The following is a 5,427-nucleotide window of genomic DNA, read 5'->3' as shown; positions in this document are numbered from 1 at the left end:
TCAAAGTATCAAAATTCTTCCAAAATATGAACCAAAATGTACCAAGAATGAGGTTAAATATATAATATAAAATATACCCATCATCTATTATATGTAAAGATGACGGTTTTTTAAAAAAAGGGTCGTCTATTATATGTAAAGATGACGGTTTTTTTTTTAAAAAGGGTCGTCTATTGTGAAGTAAATATGACGGTTTTTAAAAAAAAGGGTCGTCTATTAACCTACAATACACGACGGTTTTCATAAAAAACGGTCATCTTAACCTACAATACACGACGGTTTTATTAAAAAAAACGTCGTATTTCCTCCTATAATTAACGATCTTTACCTCTAAACAGCGACGCTTTTCTTAAAAAACCGTCGTCTTTACAGATAATAGACAACGGGGATTTACCATCGTGGTTTTATGCATCAAAAGATGTCGGTCGATTTCACGACGGTTGAAAAATCGAATACACGACGATGGATTACCGTCGTCTATTGCGATTTTTGTAGTAGTGTATGTTGCTTGATAGCAATCCAAGGAGGATATGTTTATGGCATCCTTGATCTGCAATTTGGATGTTGATTGTGAGAAGCTTCTATGCAAAACAGATCTTGATTGTATAAAGACTCCACATTTTGATACAGAGGTAATTTGGATTTCGTAATTGTTCCATACTTTTTGATTTGATGCTTACTGATATAAGATACTAAAGCTTATTGATATTATGTGGTTAGTTTTTGTCTCAGCCCAATCAATATTCTTGAAAGAGCAAGTAGACTCTATTTGACAGAAAGACCTTGTGCGAAAAACTTTGAGCTTGAAAAGCAGACTCATCTAAGAGCTCCAAGAATGAAGGCTGGCTGGCAAACCAATGAACTTTGGGTATTCATCCACTTTACATGTAACTGGTTGAAGTTGATTGTGTAGAATTCCTCATTATATATATATAAAGTATGTTTGTTGTAGAATAAAGATTGGTTAACTATGTAATAACTATTGAATCTTCAAGTTTTATGAAAGAAACAATTTTTGAGGGTATATATTCATGTAAAGCATTATGGTTGGTTTTCTAGTTCAAATTGTTGTATAGCATCATAGGAAACCAAAAAGAACTAAATTGTAATATAGCTTGGGAACTTATTAGACGACGGTTTTTATAATAAACAGTCATCTTTACAGATAATTAACGACGGTTTTTTAAACAACTGTTGTCTTAACAAACAATCCACGACAATTTTATTAAAAATCGTTGTCTTTACTCCTATAATTAATGATCTTTACCTCTAAACAACAACGGTTTTGTTAACCGTCGCCTTTGTATGAAAACAATGACGCTTTTTAAGAAAACCGTTGTCTTTACAGACAAACAACGATGGTGAAAAGTCATCATAGTTTGACTCCCAAAAGATGGCAGTCTATTTAACGACGATTTTCAAAGCATCACAACAACTGTGGATCTCCGTCGTCTATTTCGTTTTTTGTAGTAGTGTTCATATTTTGAAATCATTGCGTAAAAACCACATCATCTATACTATTAAAAATGTATTTCTCAGTATATGCAACCAACCGATTTTTCATAATATTCATAGTAGAAAATACTTTCTCTACACTTGTAGTTGCAACATGTAGGATTAGTGCTAGTGTCCTAAGCAAGTGTATGGCATATCCAATCTTTTTTTGTCTCAACCATCTTTTGTGCAACATCAATAATCTCTTTCGATTATGTAAATTCATTGTTAGAGCTTACGTACCAAATATAATTCTCAAGTTGTTAAACCCATTAAAATCAATAGAAAGAAAAAAATCGAAATTTTACAAACTAAAAAACACCATAGGTAGAGAGAAAACAATAACAAAAAATAAGAGAAAGATTAAAAAAAAATTAAATAAATGAATTAACTAATTAAAAATTGATAATATAATATTGAGTTTGAGAGAAAACTCACTAACACTGAGAAGTCTGCTCCCTGTATGTGCCAATAAAATAGAAAAATGGATTAAAATCTCTTTGGTTTTTAGCAATTTGTATAAAACAGTAATATAATATAATAATAATAATTTTATTAAAACTTTTGGGAATGGGTTTGCAAAAGGAGGAGTAGTCTTGGAGGAAAGGTAAGTTTGGCTGAATAGGGCCCTGTATGGTAAAGTAATATATTAATTAATATAGGTTATACAACATATTACATTTTTATTTTATTTTATACTAAACACTAATTGGGGTTCTGGGACTACACTAGTCAAAATGTGCCTTCGCCCTTGCCTTTACTAGCCCCATAGAGAAATTTGGCTAAGCATTAGCCAAATACCTCTGAATCGAAGCAAGGCCATATAAGGGAACAACCCAATAGGTGTTGTGTGAAAACACTTCAAGACCTTGCTGTTGATAGACTAGGCAACTGGAACACACACAAACCCCTTCAGAATAAAACACACACCCCACGATGAGAGTAAGAAAACACACAAGAATACAAAGATTTATAATGTTTTAATCTCGTGCCGATATCTTCTTGGTGATCTACCCGAGAAATTCACTAGTATGCAAGGATTGAAATATCGGCCGATACACCGATATGTTGGTATTTTCAACTATCGACACCGATACTGGGAGATAAGGCCATATCTTCCCCTATATCAATGATATATCCCCGATAAGTACGATATCCCCGATATTTCCCCGATAAGCACGATATCCCCGATATTTCCCGATACCCATAACATAACCCAAAAAAAATTTAGAAGTTTTGAAGGCAATTGAAGCAAATTGAAACCCAAAAATAGCTAATCCTTGCCCAGAACCCTATAAATTATTAATATGAAGAATCTATGCACAATCCACTACCCACATACCTCCAATCCATTTGAAGTGGACATGACGATCAGTTTTGGATCTTTGAGCATAGGAACTAGACCTAGTACTAACTCAAATGAATCTTATGATGGCTATGGTTATGTCATGTATGATTATAGTGGAACTAGTTATGGAGCTCAAGATAATGAAATAGATTAGCGACCTACTAGTTGGGTTAATCCTAACTATCCCATATATGGGAGGATAGTAGGGAGCTCAAGAAAGACCTATGTGCACCATGTTCAAACATGGTTTACAAACTGCTCGGGTTACATGACTTGGTATGACTATTGTATGAATCTAGATGGTTGTTCCTCATTGTTTGAACCTCATAGGAGCTCTTCATTTATGTAGATGGGCACTTATCTAAATTGTAGTCCAATGTTTAAACAAACTATGGATTTATGCATGGTTTATTCATTCTAATCAACATTTTATTTTCAAACTTTTCATTAACGCGCATTACATACCACTTATAATTCATCATATGTATATCTTATTATTAGTAAATTTTGAGTTTTATTTGTTCAATACATTCATTGATAATGTACATAACACACTACAAAACAGAACCCCTTTAGCGAGGGCTTTTTTTTGTCGTAAAAAGCCTTTTGCCGTCGGAAATACCCTTTTACGACGGCAAAAGTCCGTCGGAAGTCGTCGGTAAAACGCTGGTTGGAAATACTTCTTTTTCGACCATTCCGTCGGAAATAATGTATTTTCGACGCCCATGTTTCGTAGCTGCTGCTTAAATTTCTATCGGAAATGAATTTTTAAAACGACCATGCATATTTATTTTCGACCCGTACATGTAGTCGCAATTACTTAAAAGATTGTCGGAAATAATTTTTTTTATCAAGATTTCGCAAATTCATATTTTCGACCCATGAGTGTTGTCGAAAATACATTTTCCAACAATAATATATAATATCTCATCGGAAATATATATTTTCAACCACATTTAGTCATCGCAAAGTTTGTTGCAAATAGATTAATCTTGTCGACAAATATTTTCGATGAACAAGTGGTCGAAAACATTATATTCAACCAACAAATTTATTTCTAACAATGTCAATTCATTGTAAAAAAATCCTGCTAAATGGTATATAAAAGCAAAACAATTGAAAACACTAAATATCATCATAAATAAATAAAAATTCATTGTGCAATACATAGCCGTGATAAAACAAGGCTCCCTAAATATAGTAGCGTCTCATTTATTCTCATATAACAATAATGTACATGCTTTATGGCAAACTAACACAACTAATCTTGTCGTTCAGTCATCTTCAACTAATAATGTTCAAGCTTTATGCCCTTTGTAACCCCAAGGTTTGTACTCATCATCTCTAACACCTGTGGAATAGCGATCCAAACAGCTTGACAATCTTATCGTAACTAGCTGAAGCAACCACACCTGTAACAGGTGACACAGCCAAAGAAGTAACACATCCTTTATGTACAAAGTTATCAATATTATATGTGTGAAAACAATTGGCTAGAAGATCAGACATAAATTATGAAAATTGAACACCTCCTCCAACTATCAAATTAAAAAGACCTATGCAAATCTGTAAAACCATATTACTGTCAAATTAAAAAGATCAACTATGTTGTGACCCAGAAATTAAATAAAACCTATACAACCCAGAAAATCCACAAAACTCAGATAATCAATATAACCCAGAAAATCCAGATAGATTCAACCCCAAACACCAAAAGAAAATAAAACTCAAATAAAAAATAAAATATTCTTACCAAAGTGTGGAGCAGTCAGTGGTCATGGGGTGGTGGCGTTGATCCTTAGCTGCAGAGGAAGAGGAATTTAAAAAAATCAAAAAGGGAAAAAATTCAGATTCATAATTAAAACTGAGAGATGGATTCGACCAACAAAAAACAGAATATCCGTAAATTATGAAAGTTTTACACCAAAATTATGTGTTTCAATGCATGTATCTGTCATTTTTGTTGATTTTTTCCCGATACCTAAAACGATAACGATATATCCCCTAAAATATCCGTAAATTGGAGGCCCGATATTATCTGCACGGCCGATATTTTAATCCTTGCTAGTATGTAAGAACAATTTTGGTTACAATCAAGAACCCTTTTAAACCACGTTCAACATGCGAACAAAATAAGGACGAAGCGATTGATCGCTTCCTCATGTGATCAATCGCTTGGGACACAACATTGTCAGTTCCTGAGATCGACTCTGCCGTAGCACGATATTGTCCGCTTTGGGCCCCCCTATCTGCACGAGGCCTTTTGGGAGCTCACTGGCTTCGGAGTCATGGGAACTCCGAAGTTAAGCGAGTTGGGGGCTAGAGCAATCCCAGGATGGGTGACCCACTGGGAAGTTGCTCTTGAGATCCCAAAAACAAAACCGTGAGGGCAGAGAGGGGGGCCCAAAGCGGACAATATCGTGCTACGGCGGAGCACATCCCGGGATGTGGCAGTGTGTGGGTTGGCAGGGGTGGTGGTGCGGAGGGTTTCACTCTCCCTTCTCTTTCTTTCCTTTTCTTTATTTTTTTTTTATTTTTATCTTTCTTGTTTTGGACCGAAATGCTCCTCAACAAGTAATCGCAGT

At 34.6% G+C, this 5,427-nt stretch overlaps 1 long non-coding RNA gene across 1 annotated transcript; it reads right to left on the bottom strand.

Moving 5' to 3' along the window:
- Positions 1–3,963: 3,963 nt before the first annotated feature.
- Positions 3,964–4,723, bottom strand: LOC110752299 (uncharacterized). Its single transcript, XR_015834316.1, has 2 exons — positions 4,596–4,723; positions 3,964–4,254 (listed from the first exon to the last, which is right to left on the bottom strand). It is a non-coding gene; the product is annotated as an uncharacterized LOC110752299 (long non-coding RNA).
- Positions 4,724–5,427: the final 704 nt, after the last annotated feature.

The sequence above is a fragment of the Prunus avium genome, chromosome 3 (genome assembly GCF_965620075.1).
Source record: "Prunus avium chromosome 3, drPruAviu1.hap1.1, whole genome shotgun sequence".
Taxonomy (NCBI): domain Eukaryota; kingdom Viridiplantae; phylum Streptophyta; class Magnoliopsida; order Rosales; family Rosaceae; genus Prunus; species Prunus avium.
This window is presented reverse-complemented; position numbering and strand designations above follow the sequence as displayed.